General features: G+C 41.8%; 1 non-coding gene and 1 pseudogene across 1 annotated transcript; one reads left to right on the top strand and one right to left on the bottom strand.

Moving 5' to 3' along the window:
- Positions 1-11,106: 11,106 nt before the first annotated feature.
- Positions 11,107-11,213, bottom strand: LOC115935080 (U6 spliceosomal RNA). The gene has a single exon (XR_004070795.2). It is a non-coding gene; the product is annotated as a U6 spliceosomal RNA (small nuclear RNA).
- Positions 11,214-14,448: 3,235 nt separating this feature from the next.
- LOC115934930 (dihydrofolate reductase-like) lies at positions 14,449-14,995 on the top strand (annotated as a pseudogene).
- Positions 14,996-20,888: the final 5,893 nt, after the last annotated feature.

Here is a 20,888-nt window from a genome sequence, read left to right as displayed (position 1 = left end):
GCTTCTGGCTTGTGTTTTGGAGTGAAAATTCACATGGATACTAAGAAGCAACTCTAATAATGTGAATCAGGTATCAAAAACTCCTTATGGCATGTTAACATGTAATGATGGTTCATATATATTCCAACATCTCACAACAGGCAAGCATTATTTCCAGAAGAAAATTAAGTCACCTTTGTAGCTGCGAGTGAATGTTCTACAAATGAACACTGAAGATTTAAGGCATTGCTCTGCTCTGGAGCGGTGCTTCTGTGGCTCTAGCAAACTGTACAAAGGCTTTCTTTAATAATATATATATATTATTTTATATACACAAATATTATATATATATACACACCCCCTGAAACTAAAAGTTGAAAAAAGAAAAAATACAAACGTATCTTCTGTGATAGTTCAATTACTTCACTCCATCGATGATTTTCTTGGGCATAGAACTGAAACTATCAGTCAATGATGTGTGTTTATACACCTTGCTGTGATTCAGTGGTTATGAGCAAATGGTCTTCCATTTCCTATTGCCACTATAACATGGTTATTTGTCCCTGATCTAACAACTCCTTCTCCAGCTCCATTCTCTGGCCACTGAGATTAATAGTCCAAGTGGTATTTTGGGTCACTAAGTGGTTTGACAGGACAAGGTTGATTTGAGCTAATACTTCTGGCATGTCCATTTTGATTTGTAACAGAGGCTTTTTCTGGATTCATCCCCTACAAGGTGAGCTGGAAAACTGCAACCATCACCCACGCTTGAAAATACGGGAGGTAGCCAGTGTTTCTCTTTATGGCCAAACACTTGTCTCCAATTTTTACTATTGTCCTGTTTTTTTAAACCAACCAGCAGTAGTAGCTGAAAAGAGAGAGACACTGAAGAAGAACTTTGCAGGCACAAAGAAAAGGAAAAGTATGTGGAGCTTTGCTGTGTATCTGTCAGTTCATCCTACTCCACTAGAAGCTGGCATTCTCAGGACTTGATGTCCTGCAGGCCCCCAGCTGAGGGCAGCGAGCACCCTGAGAGCCAGCTGGACTCCCCTCTTGGAGTGTAATCGCACAGCAACAGCATCTGCATATGGAGTTGTCCTGCACTTCTGGAACCAACCGTCTCTGTTGGTCATGGGGGCTACTGTGACATTGTCCTTTCTTCCGTTTTCCTTTCTTCCTCTGTCTTGTTGCTAGGGATAACTTTGCCCCTGCTGGCATCATGTCCTGAAGAGCTGAGGATGACACATCCTGGCTGGCGTCCTCCTTGGTCGGCCTTGGGTCACTGTCTAAGTGTTAAGTGTTGCCTGTGGCAGGAGGTTGTGGGAATGAGCGGCACCGCCTCACGGAGTTGTCCCTGTGGGAGTGGCCTGCAGGTGTTTGTACCTGTGGCATTTTCACAACTCTTTCCAAGACTCAAGAATGTGCTGTGGGAGGAGAGCAGGTCTGGGTCCTCCCCTGTGTCCCCCATCTACTCATCTGGGTGGCTGTGGGACTGACGTTGTCGGAAATGAGAAACGCTGCCCCTTCACAAGGCACTACCTAGTTTTTCTCTTCTGGAAGGTGGCAGCACAATGCCCAGGTTGAGATGGACACAGGAGTCAGCATCCTAAAGTAAAACATGTGATTCTAATAGAAATACCCGAGCTTTTCAATGTGAATGAACAGGACCTTCCACCCTCTGGCAACTATGTATTTCTCCTTGAGATTTGACAAAAAAAAAAAAAAAAAAAAGAAAGAAAGAAAGAAACAATGGGAAAAAAAAAAAGCAGAAGGTGTGGTGGCTGGGGTGTGGGGAGCTGGGACCCTGGCCCTGTGCAGGTGAGTTGCCAGGTGCTTCTGGGGAGGCCACCACCATCCTGGGCTCTGCCCGGTTGAGGCACCACAGAGCCAGCCTTCCTGACAATGCCGTCTGTCCCAGTGGCTCACCGGAAGCCACTGCGCCCAGATTAGTTTTGTGTTGATAGAAATTTTTAAAGTATTATGTTACATAATTTTACGCTTTTTGAGGAGGCAAATAAGTCTTTCTGGCTAAGTTGCTCCTCATGGCAATCTCTCTGATGTGCTTGAAGACGGCCAGATCTGTGGGGTTCCCACCGTCAGTGAATACTTGTGCTTCCCTGCGGGGTCTATTTTCAGGGGTCTTTGCCTGTTGGTTGCCCCTGTGACTGCTGACCTCACGCCCTTTGGTGGAAGCCATGCTCTTCCTTGCTCACTGAGCGTTGGAAAACTGGAAAATTATGGTCGATGAGGATAGACAGTAACATTTGTTCTGTGTGGCACTGTCATCACCCGCACTTGAAGGTGAAGCCATGTTTCAGAAAGTACAAAACGTGGCTCCATCCCTTGGCTGCCAAGTGGCCTAGTGGCAATGTGAGCCCAAGTGGACGACACTGTGACACAGGACAGGGTGGATTCAAGGGCTCCTTCCCAGCTCAGGGATTAACTGCAGGGCTGGGGGTAACCGGGGCTGAGAGGAACCTGGAGACGTGCTGGTGTGTGGCCGGGTGAGAGCCTGGAGACAGCCTCCACCTGTCCTCACAGCACCTGAAGGAGACATACTGAGGAGGGGGTACCTGCCCCTCCACTCTGCCTCACCATTGTCCCCCATCTCACTGGCATCCCTGGTGTCCACCAGGCACTTTTCACGTGTCTCCTCCTTAACCTTCAGAACTTCTCCGTGAGGTCAGTGTTGGGTTTGCATTTCTGGAGTTGAGGGAAGACTTTGAGCCTGGGAGACTCCCTAGGGAGGGGTCCACAGTCCATAACTGACGCCACAGTTGAGCCCCAGCAGTTCGGACTTCGGACCCCAGAGTGTTCTGAGCTCTGAGTTGCTCTGGGCTGGCAGTGCCCTGTGCCAGCTGCATTGAGGCAGCCGTGTTCCTGCTGGTCCTACAGGATTCCCCACCTGAAACCAGAAGCAGATCAGGATTTCCCAAATTCTTTCTAGCCCTGATGGGTGACATCTCCACTGTTTTAATGAGGCAATAATTGCAGCTACTACTTCTGTGGTGGGTGTTGCCATGTTCCAGGCATCTTTCTGGGTACTTGGCATATGTAAACACACACATTTACAGTGGAAGCTCGTGAAGCACAGAGAGGTTAAGTGACTTGGTCAAGGTCACATAGCAGTAAGTAATGGAGCTGGAATTTGAGCTGAGACAATCTGCTGGCATCATGTCAGATACAGTGAGATGACTGGAGGTGGGAAGAAGCTGGGGTGTGTTGATTACACAGAGTACACATGGTCTCTGTAGTAAGCTGGAGCCTGTGGCCACCCAAAGGTGGATTTGTGCATGAGCCGAGGACAGGTTTCTAATGTGCCAGATGAGGTGAGTAGGAGATGATGCACCTGTGTCTTCACCTTGTCCTCCCCGTCTTTGTCATCTCCTGAGGATGGAGCATCTGTCATGTGCACACTGAGTGGCACTGCTCATGCTGGGTGAGTCGCTGCAGCTGCAGGCCCCCAGGGTCCTTGTGAGAGGCAGTCAGCACCTGCAGCTGCTGGGGCTCCACCAGGATGCATTTTGAGGATACCAGCTCTGCACCATCCTTGACCCAGACCGTGGGCCCCATGGGACCACCTCCAGGCAGGGAGCAACTCAGCCCTGCGGTGTCCCGGAGGCCAAAGAACAACTGCTCCTGATGGTTTCAAGACCTCAGCGGGAGGCTGCAGCAGGCCTTGAGTGAGGGAGGATCAGCTCCCAGAGCCTGGGTCCTGCCAGACAACACTCAAACCAGGGGCTGGTAAATAATTCCCAAAAGGACCTGGGGCAACATTTTCAACTTTGCCAACCAGTCTCTATACCAAAGACTTAACTCTGCCCTTGTAGCATGAAGCAGCCTTCCATAGACATCCTGATGGTCTCCCCCAGGCGGGCTGCTCCCAGTCCTAGGGGATCAGAAGTAGGGGCTGAACAGCCACAGCCATACAAAGCACTAGGGTACAGGCCAGGGTGTCTGTGGCAGGGGCTGGGGCTGCAGTTTGTCAGGCAGCATGCACAGGCATGCTGCTCCCCACAGCTTAGCTTGGCACTAGCAGGAGGAGAGTGCCCCTTAGAAGCCTAGGGGCCACTGGAGCCCGACTCAGTGTGTGCAACTCCCGAATAGGCTTGGTGCCCATAAACCCAGCACCATTCTGGGCTGCTGACCCACCAGTGCATACTGCACCCCAGCTGAGCCAGCTGTCCTTGGCCCACCAAGCCTCAGACCATGCCCAGCGTAGCTTACTGGGGCATAGGGACACTGGAACAGAATTTTAAGAATGAATGTACTGAATTTGGTTGGGGGGGGGGTTTCTTGAATTGTTTCTCTAATCTATTTGGATTTAAAGGCACAAATGACTCTATTTCCATTAGTACAGAGAGTGTGAATACTCAGAATATCACCATTGGATAGACCTAATCAAATACTTATAAGATCTGGGTGACTATGTATTTGAGACCTTAGAAGACTTTGTTAAACTAGCTATTATAAGGTGATTAGCTAATTTTTGCCAATTGTGCTGGACAAAATGGGGAAAGAAAAAGATGAACTCAGGGCTGCAAACTTCCAGCTCATGAGTCACATAAATCACCTAAAAGTTTCTATGTTTCCTTTGAATGAAATCCTAATCTCCTGTAGCTGCAGGGCTGAAATTTCTGAAAAATAAACACAGCGTCTCATTCTGTGGGTAGCTAAATTACAACACAAAACAAATCCCAAACTTAAAGAATATCTGTTATTTAAGTGAAGGCATTGATTGGGAATAAATGGGATCCTGAAAATCAGAATGGGGACATCTGGGCAGATCCTAATGAAGCTAAAGACACTGAACTCCTAAATTCCTCTGAGAATTATTTGCCAGTTACATTCAACCACATTTGGCGAAGTTAATCCAGCTTTCCCTAAGGAAAAGGTAATGGTCTTCTCTGAGGTAGTTGCCCTCAAGACCCTGTGATTCCACTCAACATTCACCCCCAGCACCCCTCTGTGATTCCAGATGCGTAAATAGCCTTGAGTCCTAGCATGTCCTGAAAGGTGAGGTGGAATATGTCAGTAAGATGATTTAGAGAAGCAATGTGGCAATGTGATGAAAATAATTAAAAATGTTTAAAAGTCTGTGTCCTAATGTTTATCACTTGAGTATTCTATGAATTTTCTAAAATTCCAAACATAGAAGAATCTTTCTACATAAAGATGCTTGTCAAAACATTATTTACAACAAGACGAAATGAAGGCAGACGGATCCAAAAAAAGAAGTTGGGTTACATCTTCTTATCTGAAATGGGATATGGCTTGTAAAAGTGTATAAACTTTATGCAGAGCTTATAACATGGAAAACTACTTGTATAATAATACATTCCAAAAGCAACATCCAAGATAACCCTTAACATATGAATGCAACTTTGTAAAATGACAGCATATATAAAAATACATATATAGAAAATAACAAAATGAAAATCAGCACCACTGCACAAGACAGCTTCAGGGACCACCATTTGCACTGCAATCTACAAAGGTTCAACAATATAATAGCAGTGATTTTTTAAAGAAAGGTCTAGGTGATGTTTCTAACTGTCTGTGCATCTTAAAGTCTTCTGTGATCAAATAGGATTTCACTTTTGAATATAAAAACATATATTTTAACATTTAAAATAAAGCATTTGAAGTAAAATAACAGTGAAATGAGGCCAGACATGGTGGCATGCACCAGTAGTCCCAGCTACTCAGGAGGCTGAGGCTGGAACATTGCTGGAGCCCAGAAGTTCAAGGACGTAGTCCACTATGATCACAGCTGTGAATAGTCACTGCACTCCAGCCTGGGCAACATAGCAAGACCTTATCTCTATTATAATAATAATAATAGTCATAATCTTCTTTCTCCCTCAGGCTAAAGCTACTTTCTCATTTGAACCCAAAGGGCAGAAATGCCTACCAAGTGCTCCACCAGAGAAAAGAAATGAGTTCTTCCTTCACAATCCATGATCCAATTTTTGGTTATAGAGTTCAGCTGAGCAATAAAGGCAACACTGAGAACACCATCAATATATAGATTACTGATTGTCATGTATGTGTTCGTGTATAAATGTGTGTGTCTATATATATGTATATATATAATTACCACTACACCTGAAAGAGGGAGATGGATTCTTCCATTTCATAGATGAAAATCTGAGCCCCTGTATACTTTGAGGCTTGGTCTGGGTTCACTGAATATTAGCCTTGAGAACTGGGAGACACTCAGCCTCCTGCAGAGCCCATCTAGGCAGGAGCCACACCAGTGGAGACTCCTCAACAGCAGGAAGAGCAACTGAGATCCAGGAATGTCCAAACTTGTAGAGGGTCCATGTCCAGTGGAATACAACTGAAGGATGGGCGAAGGGTACAGTCTAGCTGCTTCCTTCAGCTGGGGGTGGCAGATGGGTGGGTCAGTCAGCTACCCATGAGGTGTATCATGTTCCTAGGGCTGTCTTTCATTCCTCTGCTGAGAACTCCATCCTGCACAGACAAAAACCATATATTCACTGGTGAGCAGGATCCTTTTTAGAAATGCAAACATAACTTCCCTAACATTAAAGCCAAACATTCTTTCTCTCAGTGAACCATCTTATTTGGATAATCTCCTAACTTCCCCTGAAGTTAGCCCCAGAGTTGCATCTGAGCATTTGGACGCAAGACAGAAAGTCATTTTGGGGCTTGGACCTGGCTGATCTTGGACCGTGTTCTGAAAGTGTGGGCGGCAAGCCACCCAGGTGCCGAGGCAAGAGACCGAGGACACGAGCTGTTCTAGTATAATAAAATATAAAACAAGAATAGTTGTACCAGATATAGATCTTAGATATGATTATATATGAATAACATTAATCATTAGTTGGTAGCAATGACTCTTTATTCCAATATTATAATAATCCTCACTCTATAATCATAACCTAAGAAAAACCAGGCCATACAGAGATAGGAGATGAGGGGACATAGTGAGGTGTGACCAGAAGACAAGAGTGCGAGCCTTCTGTTATGCCCGGACAGGGCCACCAGAGGGCTCCTTGGTCTAGCGGTGACGCCAGCGTCTGGGAAGACGCCCGTTGCCAGGCGAACCGTGGTCTAGCGGTAGCAAAAAGTGTCAAGGAACAACACCCACTACTTAGCAGACTTAGAGTTTAGAGAAGACTCTGCTCCTCCACCTCTTGTGGAGGGCCTGACATCAGTCAGGCTTGCCCGCAGCTATCCGGAGGCCTAACCATCTCCCTGTGATGCTGTGCTTCAGTGGTCACGCTCCTAGTCTGCCTTCATGTTCCATCCTGCACACCTGGCTCTGCCTTCTAGACAGCAGTAGAAAATTAGTGAAAGTACTAAAAGTCTCTGATATGCAGAAATAATGGCATAAGCCGTCTTTCTCTTTGTCTCCTCTCTCTCTCTGCCTTGGCTGCCAGGCAGGGAAGGGCCCCCTGTCCAGTGGACACATGACCCATGTGACCTTACCTATCATTGGAGATGACTCACACTCTTTACCCTGCCCCTTTTGCTTTGTATCCAATAAATAACAGAGCAGCCAGACATTCGGGGCCACTACTGGTCTCCGTGCATTTGTGGTAGTGGTCCCCCGGGCCCAGCTGTCTTTTCTTTTATCTCTTTGTCTTGTGTCTTTATTTCTACACTCTCTCATTGCCACACACAGGGAGAGACCCACTGACCCTGTGGGGCTAGTCCCTGCATGAAAGGAGTCTTTCTACTTGCAGAAGAGCAAGGGTGAGCTCTGAATAAGAGATGAAATCCTGAGGGGAAAAGACAGACAGGCAGATTCCCAAGCAAACTTGGAATATATTTGCCAGCCTCTTTTTAGTTGTGATAAAATGCACGTAAACACAAAATTTGCCATTGTAACCATTTAAGTGTACAAAGCAGTAACATTTAGTAGGTGCACAACGTTGTGCAGCCATCATCACTATCAAGTTCCAGAGCATTTTCACCACCCTAGAAGGAAACTCTGTACTCGTTAAGCAGTCACCTTCCACTCTCCCCTGCCACCAGCCCCTGGCACCATTAACCCAGTTTCTGTCTCTCTAGATTTTCTTCTTCTGAATATTTTATTAAAATGGAGTCATACAATATATGGCCTTTTGTGACTGGCTTCTTTCATTTGACATGTTTTCAAGGTTCATCCAAGTTGTAGCATGTATCAGTACATTATTCCTTTTGTGGTCAAATAATATTCCATTGCAGAATAGATTACATGTTGTTTATCCGTTCATTGGTTGATGGGCATTTTCTTTTAAATTAAATAGAGAAAACAGAAGAGGAGTTACAAATTACCACCCCCTAAAAAATACTTGCTTTTCTATTTACCTATGAAGTTACTTTTAGCTGTGTACTTCTTTGCTTCATATGACTTCAAGTTGCCATCTAATGTCCTTTTATTTCAGTGTGAAGCACTCCTTTTAGCATTAATTGTAGAATAGGTTTACCAGAGACGAATGCCATCAACTTTTATTTACCTGTGCATGTCTGAATTTCTCCATTATTTCTCATGGAGAGTTTTGCCAAATATGCAACTGTCAGTTGAGACAGGTTTTTTTTTTCTTTCTGAACTTTAAGTTTGTCATGCCAGTGTCTTCTGAACTCCATGGTTTCTGAAGAACCCTTGGCAGTTAATCTCATGGAGGATCCTTGTACTCAATGAGTCCCTTCTCTTGTTGTTTTCAAGATGCTCTGTTTGTCTTTGACTTTCAACAGTTTCAATATAATGTCTGTCAGTGTGAACATCTTTGAATTACTGCTACTTTAAATGTTTGAGTGTTTTGGATACCCAGATTCATGTTTTCAAAAAAATTTCGGAAGTTTGGGGTCATTATTTCTTCAAATACTCTTTCTCCCCCCTTCTTCCTTCTCTCTTTTGGGAACTCCCAAAATGCATATACTTGATGTTGTCTCTTAGATCTCTTCTGTTCATTTTTCTTCATACTTTTTCCCTTCTGCTCCTCAAATGGGCAATTTCAATTGGCCTATGTTTGCGTTTACTGATTCTTCATTCTGCATGGTAAAATCGGCTCTTGAAGCCCTCCAGTGAATTTTCCATTTTGGTTCCCGTACATTTCAGCTCCAGATTTCCATTTGCTTCCTTTTCACAAGTATTTATTGATTTCTGCTATTTAGTGAAACACAGTCCTCCTGATTTTCTTTAGTTACTTGTCCATGGTTTCTTTTAGCTGTTTGACTATGTTTAAGACAGTTGATTCAAAGTCTTTGTCTAGTAAGTCAGTCCATTGTTCTTCAGGAACAATTTCTTTCTATTGCTTTTCCTGTGAATGAGTCATACTTTCATACATGCATAACTCATGTTTTTTGAAGTTGAAAACTAGACATTTTCAATATTATAATGTGGTAACTGTGAAAATTACATTTTCTAAATTATTTTTGTATAGACTGTATTCTTTATTGTATGTGGTCACTGAAGTCTCATAGTTGTAGATGTGTGGTCTTATTTCTGAGTTCACTATTCTATTCCATTGGTCTATGTGTCTGTTTTTGTACCAGTACCATGCTGTTTTGGTTACTGTAGCCTTGTAGTATAGTTTGAAGTCAAGTAGCATGATACCTCCAGCTTTGTTCTTTTTGCTTAGGATTGTCTTGGCTATACAAGTTCTTTTTGGTTCTATATGAATTTTATTTTTATTTTATTTTTTTTCAATTTAAATAATCAGTAATGTATAACTTTATTCATTAAATATAAAATAATTTGAAAACAATCTTTCTTTTGAAAATTTAAGATTGACAAAAAAATCAACTAAAAAGAATAGTGGCTGAAATTGAATAAAATAGCAAGAACTTCAATGATATATTTGTTAAAACATTTTGAAACAATGCTCTCCATAGACACATTCATCCACTGTTTGCTGGAACATAAATTCCTCATTTAATATTACTGAGCCAATTTAGAATGACATCATTAAATGTAGTTTTTTAAATGTTTTAGTTAGTACTAAAAAAAGACAATTCTCTGAATCTGAAATATTTCTTTTTTCAACCCCTACCTTATTATGTAGTAGCTTTTTAAAATTTTAGGCTGACTTGAATAGCATGGTAAATTATCTTAAAACTGGGGAAAACTTTTTCATGTTCAGATTTAAAAAAAAAAACCTATATAATCACTGACATGTCCAATTTCTGATTTTTCAAATAAGATAGATTTCTTGTCTGCAGCAATAAACATTTTAAGTAAAGCTATCTTTAGGATTAAATAGATTTATTTTTAAATGAAGCATGATTTTCTATAATCCATATTAATGATTCTCAAACTCTTTCTATAGAAGCACCCTTAAAAACAGCAGAGTAAAACATTTTTCTTGACGACATGAGCTTAATCTCATTAGCTCAAGACAAGCTCCAAATGGCTTGAAAATTTTGAGTTTTATTTTATATATTAATTTTAATTTTACCTTTAATGTCAATCATCTATATGAATTTTAAAATAGTTTCTTCTAATTTTGTGAGAAATGTCAATGGTAGTTCAATGAGAATAGCATTGAATCTATAAATTACTTTGGGCAGTATGACTATTTTCACAATATTGATTCTTTCTATCCCTGAGCATGGAGTGTTTTTCCATTTGTCCGTGTCCTCTCTGAGTTACTTAAGAAGCGGTTTGTAGTTCTCCTTGAAGAGATCCTTCAATTCCCTTGTGAGCTGTATTCCTAGGCATCTTATTCTGTTTGTAGCAATTGTGAATAGAAGTTTATTCACGATTTGACTCTCTGCTTGTCTATTGTTGGTGTATAGGAATGCTTGTGGCTTCTGCACACTGATTTTGTACCCTGAGACTTAACTGAAGTTGCTTTTCAGCTTAAGAAGCTTTTCAGCCGAAACAATGGGGTTTTCTAGATATAGGATCATGTCACTTGCAAACAAAGACAATTTGACTTCCTCTCTTCCTATTTGAATATCCTTTCTTTCTCTTACCTGATTGTCCTGGCCAGAATTTCCAATACTGTGTTGAACAGGAATGGTGAGAGAGGGCATCCTTGCCTTGTGCTGGTGTTACAGGGGAATGCTTCCAGCTTTTGCGCATTCAGTATGATACTGGTTGTGGGTTTGTCATAGATGACTTTTATTATTTTGAGGTATGTTCCTTCAATACTAGTTTATTGAGAGTTTAAAAATATGGAATGCTTCATGAAGTTGCATGTCACCCTTGTGCAGGGGCCGTGCTGATCTTCTCTGTATCATTCCTATTTTAATATATGTGCTGCCAAAGCGAGTACTGATAACAAGTTCTTAGAAGTGGAGATAACTGAAGAAACGTGGGCGAGATGGAGTGTTGAGTTTCATCTGCAGTAATTTCTGCATCTAATAAAACGTCATTATCTCTGTCTTTTATTCTTTAATTAAGTGGTAAAATGCATTACAGATTTAAAGTTTAAATATTCTTGTATTCTGGGGATGAATAACCTGGGCAGGATATTTAATTTATTTATAGCTCATTGGTGGACACAATCTAGTACTATTTTTCTCAGTATTTTTACCTCTAATTGCTTAGAAGTGATTATCTTATCATGCTTTTCTCTTATGTATTCCCTAGCTGGCTTTAGAATCAATGTTATTTATACATAAACAATAATGAGTTTACTGGCTTTCTCTATGTTTCCTCATTCTCTTGAATATTATGTATAAGTTCCGTAACCTTCTTCAAAGTTTTGGTAGAACTTATGTGTAAAACAGTCTGGATATGCCTGAACGGAAATAAAGTTTTACAACTGTTTTAACTTCTTTACTTGTAGTAAGTTCTCCCCATTGCCATAATCTTGTTCATAGTCTCAAAATTATTTAAACCTCTACTATATCTTTAGTGGCATATTTATCTATCATAATGTTATTTTATTCTTAATTACCATTGCCTATTTTATTTCTCCGTCAAAAAAACAGCTGCTTTTGGTGGGCTGGGCCCTCAGCAGTGGCAGCTGCCAGGTCAGCCTTGGTGAGTGGCGACGCAATTGCTGTGCCCATGCAGTGTCCATCGCAGCCACCATGGCCACTTTGTGCAGGGACTCCATGAGCAAGGCCTGTGTGGCTGAGTGGCATCGTCCATCAAGCCATCTCACCCACCTGGTTACAGGGAGCCCCATCTCCTTAAAGACCCTCTGGTAGGCATCCACACACAACCACTATCGTCACACACTCGGCCTATAGCAAGAGGTCTGTGCGTACCTCTCTCCTCTACCTCCCAGTTTTCCAACTCTATTTTCCTCAAGTTTGTGACTGGCCAGCCAAGCCATGAGCCACTGCCCATGACTCGTTCATTCATGCACTATTGGACATCATTTCACACCCCCTACCTCCTATGGGTTTGTTTGGGTTTGATCCCCAGTTCCTGGCTCGAGAGCCATTTCCAAAGCTGTTCTGGTGTCAGCTCCCAAACCTACTGCTCTTGTTGTAGATTTTCCTCTTTATATGTATTTGTTTCCTGGAATTAAAAACAATTGCACTAATTTTTTCAATCCAGCATTTCCAAGGATGTGAGGTAGGAGCGATTCTTCTTAGTGTAGATAGAATTGCTTCAAAGCATCAGCAAAGTATATTTGAGTGAAGGACAGCATGCGTGGAGAAAGGAGGACAATCCACAAGTGGGCAGTGGAGTTTCACATAGTGAACACTCAGGTAAACAACACCCACATCAAAGTACACCAATCACAGCTTCCCAGAAACATCACTGGATCTTACTCAGTCACAAACCACCCTCCCCAACCCTAGAGTAGCCACTCCTGATTTCTAACACAGATGAGTTCTGCCAGTTCCAGCTGAATGGCATTATACAGTCACCATCATGCCCCTGGGTCTCATCATCTCGCTGTGTGTGGTCGTAGCCTATTCACTCCCATGGCTGTCCAATGCTCCACTTTATAAATAGCTCACATTTCTTGTCCCTTCGCTGTTGATAGACAATTGTGTTATATCCAGATTTTACAAATCGTGATGCTATGAATAATATTTTCATATATTTTGGTACACACATACATGCATTTCTATTGGTTTAGAACTAAGACTGCTATTGCTGGGTCATAGGTGAGTAGATGCTTGGCTTAGTCTCTCAAAAAGCAAGTTTCTAGTAGTAAACAAACAGTAGAGGGGGGTGAATCTCTTACTTAGAAATTATTCAGATAATAAATGAGGAAGGAATGAGAGACTGAGACTATAATAACTCTTTTGCAACTCATCAAGAATTAACAGATTTAACCATTGAATAGCAATGGCGACTAACAACACAATAAAAAAACTAATGTGAGGTTCTTCCTCTTGATGGAAGAACACAATACAGCACCATCAAACAAATACAAGTGAGAGAGAAATCAAGCCTGAATAGAAGCTAACCTCCATAGCCAATTACCAATTTAGAGGCAATACAGATAATAAAAACACATATTCAAACAATGGCTTGGGGAGCAATCAGCAAAATGAACACTATGGGAAGCTCTACCACACAATATAAATTTCAAGAAACAATCTATAGAATAAAAGTGAACAAAAGCATATTTCTAAAGGTAAAACTAAATCATAGTTTTGGATGATAAAAATATAAAATAGAACAAAGAAGTTATGATCGTAAAAGTCAGGATGTATTTTTATTTGGGGGAGGAAAGAGTTTATTGCTGAGCTGGGGCAAATGATGGGGCTTCTGGTTTGCTCCGGAAACGTCTATCCCTGGTGGTTAATGGGTGTTTACTTTTTATTAAAGGACACAAATTTTAGACCTTTTTTTTCCCTTTTGCAGTCCTAGATTTTATTTTATGACACAAAGGCTAATGAAATAATAATTTATAGAGTATGGTTACTGTTTTGCACGAAGCCCCCTCCCCATCTTCCCTCTGAGCACCCAGGACAACCAGCAGCCCCAGGGCCCCCAGAAGGGGTGACCTCACTTCTAGGTGTGCATGCAGCTCACATCACCAGAGGCAATATGCAGGTCTACTCCTGGACTCCTGGAAGAACCTGATAGGACACAGATGAAGGGAAGCCTTCCCCGCCATCTGCAGGCTCTTGGCCATCAGTGTAGAGGGAGCGGGTCCTCACCTCTCCACAGGCGCCTTCACGGCCAGAGCCTCCTCTCTGCATGGGGAGTAAGGCCTGGCCCTTCCCCTGAACACGGTGACATGGTTCTCGCCAAAGGTGGAGATAACACCATTCCTCCCCCACCAACCTCACGCTTCTTTTGCTTTACAGGAGGATTGACGCAGGCTGGTGTCCAGTGAAGAAATCCGTGGTGCGTAGGAAGGAGAGGTGGATCTCAGGGCTGTGCGTGATCTGCAAAGGAAGCGCATTGACCACCAGGTGGCGCTGCTGCGCTGCTTCTGCTCCCAGGAGGTGGATGCCCAGGACGAGCTTTGAGGTGGAGAGAGGGATGTCATGGCTCATCCTCCAGTTTCCAAGTAAAAACCTTCCGGCCAATCTTGGCCGCGCGTCCTGGTGTAGCGAGCGGGCTTGGAGGAGCTCACCGCTGCTGTCATGGTTCGTTTGCTAAACTGCATCGTCGCTGTGTCTCAGAACATGGGCATCGGCAAGAACGGGGACCTGCCCTGGCCGCTGCTCTGGAATGAATTTAGGTATTTCCAGAGAATGACACAATCTCTTCAGTAGAAGGTAAACAGAATCTGGTGATTTTGTGTAGGAAGACCTGGTTCTCCATTCCTGGGAAGAATCGACCTTTAAAGGATAGAATTAATTTAGTTCTCAGCAGAGAACTCAAGGAACCTCCACAACGAGCTCATTTTCTTGCCAGAAGTCTGGATGAGATCTTAAAACTTACTTAACAACCAGAATTAGCAAATAGAGTAGACATGATTTGGATAGTTGGTGGCAGTTCTGTTTATAAGGAAGCCATGAGTCACCCAGGCCATCTTAAACTATTTGTGACAAGGATCATGCAGGACTTTGAAAGTGACACGTTTTTTCCAGAAATTGATTTGGAGAAATATAAAATTCTGCCAGAATATCCAGGCGTTCTCTCGGATGTATTAAGTACAAATTTCAAGTATATGAGAAGAATGATTAATATGAAGGTGTTTTCTGGTTTATTTTAAGTTGTTCCCCCTCCCTCTGAAAAAAAGTTTATATTTTTACATTAGAAAAAAAGACTTGTTGACTTTAGATCTTTGGATAATTATTTCTAAGCAACATGTTTTTACTCCCCACTAATCTTGACTATATCAGATACCACTTATGAAATATTCTTGCTATAACTAAGTGCCTCTCCAAGACCATGACTGAGTCCCCAGCACCTGCTACAGTGAGCTGCCATTCCACACCCATCGCATATGGGACTCTTGCCAGTCCTTGACATTGTTGGGCTTTTCAAATGTTGGTAGTATTTCTTAAAGATGAAGATGCACATACCCTCCAGCTGAGAAGTTTCACTAGTGGGAAATACCGAAAGCTCCTTACGTGTATACCCAGAGGTTTGCACGCAAATGTTGCAGCCTTGTTTGTAACAGTGAAAAATTGAAAACAACCTGGAAGTCCAGTGATGGGAAAATGAATATATTTCTGTCTTTTGGGGAACCCAAAGCAGTTTCCAAGACTGCAATTTCAGTGAAAGCAGTTTATTTTCTAGGTCTTACCAGAAATCATCAATTGAGGTATGGAGAAATGGAACTGAGAAGGTAAGAAAACCAGTTTAAAGTCAGTGAGCAGGTTCTCACTGGTAACAAGCTCCATACTGCTGAGATACAGGGAAACGGAGGGGAGAAAGCTGGCATATTGATCCCCCACTCCTTGGTTGTCAGCTCCCTGTCCTGTGTGTGGGCAGAATGTACTCCAGCTGCTCTATAGCAAGTCCCAGGTGTTTGCAGTAAGAAGCTGCTGGCATGCATGTGAACAGTGAATGGCAAACACTTAAAGCAATTTCATGTTTAAGTATATAAGCTCTTCATATCTTTTTTTTTTTTTTTTTTGACAGAGTTTCGCTCTTGTTACCCTGACGGAGTGCAATGGCGCAACCTCAGCTCACTGCAACCTCTGACTTCCCAGGTTCAAACGATTCTCCTGCCTCAGGCTCCTAAGTAGCTGGGACTACAGGTGCGCGCCACGATGCCTGGCTAATTTTGTGTTTTTGGTGAAGACGGGGTTTCACCATGTTGGTCAGGCTGGTTTCGAACTCCTGACCTAAAGTGATCCGCCCGCCTCGGCCTCCCAAAGTGCTGGGATTACAGGCTTGAGCCACCCCAGATCTTTATTCTTTTTATGTAGTAAAAAGTATAAAGCCACGCATGGTTTATTTGAAATATTTTATGTTTTAAAAAAATACAGAAGCAGGAAAACCAATTCTAAGTTCAAGTGAGGGATGATGGTAGTTTGAACCAAAGGGTTGCATGTAGTAAGAAACTGTGATTTAAGATATATTTTAAAGTCAGAAGTAGCAGGATATTCTGATGGAGTTTGCCCTGGGTTTGGGCCCACTGAGTTTGAGATGCCTTTGAGAAATGAAGAAAGTAGAGAGAGAATAAAAGAAAAACTGGCCAGGCACAGTGGCTCATGCCTGTAACACAGTGGCTCAGCATTTTGGGAGGCAGAGACAGGCAGATACCTTGAGATCAGCTTGGGCAACATGGTGAAGCCCCATCTCTACAAAAAATACAAAAGTTAGCTGGGCATTTTGGTGCACACCTGTAGTCCCATCTACTCAGGGAGCTGAGATGGAAGGATCAATTGAGCCTGCGAGTTCGAGGCTGCAGTGAGTTGTGATTGTGCCACTGCACTCCAGCCTGGGTGACAGAAGAGAGCTTGTCTCGAAAAAGAAGCTGAAAACAATGGAACCATGCCCTCAGAATTCTAGAAAGAAAGTTATTTTCAACGAATAAATCTATATTCAGCCAAATAATCAAGGGTGAAGGTAAAATAATACATTTTAAGGCAAGCAAAGACTCAGGGGTTACCTCCATGTATCCTTTGTTGGGAAGCTATTGGAGAAAATACTCCAGCAAAATGAAGGAGTAGACAAACCAGAGAATGACATGGGTCCAGCAAATAGGATCAAACACAGGAAATATTCCAGCTATGGAGCTGGCTTTAAAAAGAAACAGTAAAAATATTAATAGGTTATCTGGGTGGAATGGCCCATGCTTGTAGTTCCAGCTACTCAGGAGGCTAAGCAAGAGGTTGGCTTGAGCCCAAGATTTCAAGACCAGCCTGGCCACCATAGTGAGATTCCCTTCTCTTAAAAATAATAATAGGTTATTGCCAGATTTGGGGCATTTGGAAAAAAGTTCATTGAAGATAAAGCAAAAGTTAAAAAAAAAAACAAGGGGGAAGGGTGGTTAGGCAATCATTAATTCTAGGGCAGAAGGAAGTGCAGGACAGGAAGTAAGAGCATAATACTCTGTTTTTCTCAACAGTTAGCAATATGTACATACTCATAATGATGTGGTGACTACTTAGCCCCTAACTCTGGTAACTACTTTGGGACAATATGGGAGGAAAAGTGAAGGTAGTGATGGTGTAAGAGCTAAATCCTCATCTGTCATATCAAGAAATCACTATAGAATGTATAAAATAATCGAGAAATGACTAAGTAGTTATGTGAGGAAAAAAATAGAAGACATTGCTAAAAGAGTTAAAAGTCGTTGCTCTGGAGAATTAGGAGGGATGGGGCAGGGGACTGTTAGGATGCATTATAAACTGAAGAGCCTTTTTAAAATTACATGTACTAATATATGCACCCACTTGAAAAACTAAAAAAATAATAATTTGGAAAAACCCATGAAGGTAACTACCAGGAGGAAAAACTAAGAGAATGAAAAGTGCTTGCCTCTCGAGAGAACAACTGGCAGGACTGTTGTTTTCATTGTAAGACTTTTGGAGCCATTTGATTTTACTTAACCATTTTCATGTATTTCTTTAACAAAAACAACTCTATCATAATAAAAAGTTACACTTGTTCATAGAAAACAAACAAACAGACAAAAAAACCTTCCTGCCCAGCCCATCTCATTCTCCCTGAATCCTCAGCGCTAATGAGGACTGTCTCCTCACCTGCCTGGACTAGGCTTTTTAACACTGGAAAGTGGATGTGATTTCTAGTTTCAGCATGTGCTGGTTTATTGTGCTGCCAGTAAAATAAAATCAAAATACACATTGAATAAATAATAAATAAAATAACCCATGGTGAGCAAAGGTTTACAGTGTTTGTTGTTGTTGTTGTTGTTTTTTGAGTCAAGATCCCACTCTGTGGTCTGGGCTGGAGTCCAGTGATGCGATCACAGCTCACTACAGACTTGAATCCATAAGCCCAAGGGATCTTCCCATCTCAGCCTCCCCAATACCTGGGAATACAAGTGCCCACCACCGTGCCCAGCTAAGTTTACTTATTTTTATATCTTTTAGAGACGAGGTTCTCACAATGTTGTTCAAGCTGGTCTCCAACTCCTGATCTCAAGCAATCCTCTTGCCTTAGCGTCCTGAATTGCTGGGATTACAGGGGTGAGCTGTCATGCCCAGCTTGTAATGTACTGACACCTTCAAGATTTCCTTCTCCAAGTGTGGACACAGCACCAGACGCCCCTTGTCTCTTGGGTCAGGACACTGGGTAGAGTGGAATAGCAAGGCAACAAAGTCACTGCAGAAAGCATCCATGTGGAAGAGGTCCAGCAGGGAGGGCCAGCTGTCCCAGGGCCACCATATTTAGGGATAACTCCTCTTTCTGGGCAGGACTGTTCTTTGATTACTTTTATATTCACGATAGTTCTGAAATCGTAGGATGATGAGACTCAAGACTGGCTAGGATTTGTTTTCAAAAAACCATCTCCGAGACTTGTCGATCTTTTGAATGGTTTTTAGTGTCCCAATTTCCTTCAGAACTTAACTCATTCTTAACATTTCACAGCCTACTTTCAGTTAATAACGTGCTAGTGCCCATAAATATAGAAATATTGCAACCATTTATCCTCTATAAAATGTCCATCTTTTATGGTATAGATATTATATGTAATATATCTATATAGGTTGTAAGTCCCACGATAAAAAACTTTTTCTTATCCTTAAACAGTTCTATGTATATAAAGTAAGAATAAATGAGGGGAGCAAGATAGCCTTTTGCACTTAGCCCAATATTTACCATTTTTGATCATCTTCATCTTTTTTGATAATCTCATTTTCCACCTGGTATCATTTGCCTCTAGTCTGAAGAATTTTCTTTACCAATTGTAATTGTACAGATCTGCTGGTGACAAATTCTTTTAATTTTCTTTTACCTGAAATATCTCATTTGCCTATCCTTGAAGGACATCTATGCTGGATATAGAATTCTTAGTTGATCTCTTTGTCTTCCAGCACTTTAAAGATGTTATTCTACTTTCTTTTGTTTCTATGGTTTCTAATAAAAAGTCATTGATCAGGACAAGAGGAACAGAGAAACAAAAACCGGGAAAATAACATGGTAGACATGAAACTTATCATATCAATAATGACAAAAACCTATATGAATCAACACTCCAATGAAGGGCAGAGATTGTGTGACTTGGTTTAAAAAAACACGGAACACAACCATACGCTCTTTCCAGACATGCACTTTCTTTGTTTTTTTTTTTTTTTTTAATTTAACTTTTATTTTTAGTTAAGGGGTACATGTGCAGGTTTGTTATATAGGTAAACTTGTGTCATGGGGTTTTGTTTCACAAATTATTTCTATACCCATTAGTACCCACCCAAGTATTAAGTCTTAGTTCCCATTAGCTATTTTTCCTGATCCTTTCCCTCCTCCCACCCTCTACCCTCAAGTGGACCCCAGTGTGTGTTGTTCCCCTCTGCATGCCCGTGTATTCTCATCATTTAGCTCCCACTTATAAGTGAGAACATGTGGTATATAGCTTTCTGTTCCTGCATTAGTTTGCTAAGAATAACAGCCTCCAGCTCCATCCATGTTCCTGCAAAGGACGCAATCTCATTCTTTTTTATGGCTGTATAGTATTCTATGGTGTATATGTGCCACATTTTCTTTATCCAGTCTACCATTGACGGGCATTTAGGTTGATTCCAAGTCTTTGCTATTGTGAATAGTGCTTCAATGAACATATGTGTACATGTAAGTCATGCACTTTCTTTTTTATTTAATTTATTTTATTTTGCTTTAAGTTCCAGATACATGTGCAGAACGTGCAGGTTTGTTACATACGTATAGTCTGCCATAGTGGTTTGCTGCACCTATTCACCCAACCTCTAAGTTCCCTCCTCTTACCCCCGACTCCCCAAAAGGCCCTGGTGTGTGTTGTTCCCCTCCCTGTGTCCATGTGTTCTCATTGTTCACCTCCCACTTAAGAGTGAGAACACGTGGTATTAGGTTTTCTGTTCCCATGTTAGTTTGCTGACGATGACTTCCAGCTTCATCCATGTCCCTGCAAAGGACATGAACTCATTCCTTTTTACGGCTGTGTAGTATTCCATGGTGTATATCTACCACATTTTCTTTACCCAGACTATCATTGATGGGCATGTGGGTTGGTTCCATGTCTTTGCTATTGAAAATAGTGCTGCAATAAACATACCTGTGCATGTCTTTATAGTAGAATGATTGATATTCCTTTGGGTATATACCCAGTAATGGGATTGCTGGGTCAAATAGTATTTCTGGTTCTACATCTTTGAGGAATGGTCACACCATCCTCTGTAATGGTTGAACTATTTTACATTCCCACCAACAGTGAAAAAGCATTCCTATTTCTCCACAGCCTCACCAGCATCTACTGTTTCCTCACTTTTTAATAATTGCCATTCTGGCTCGCAGGAGATAGTACATCATTGTGGTTTTGATTTGCTTTTCTCTAATGATCATTGATATTGAGCTTTTTTTTCATATGTTTTTTCTTCTGAGAAGTGTCTGTTCATACCCTTTGCCAATTTTTGATAGGGCTGTTTTTTTTCTTGTAAATTTGTTTAAGTTCCTTGTAAACATACAT

This window comes from Gorilla gorilla, chromosome 5 (genome assembly GCF_029281585.2).
Source record: "Gorilla gorilla gorilla isolate KB3781 chromosome 5, NHGRI_mGorGor1-v2.1_pri, whole genome shotgun sequence".
In the NCBI taxonomy this organism is placed as follows: Eukaryota; Metazoa; Chordata; class Mammalia; order Primates; family Hominidae; genus Gorilla; species Gorilla gorilla.
The sequence above is the reverse complement of the archived record's forward strand: the minus strand, read 5'-3'. Positions and strand labels throughout refer to the sequence as shown.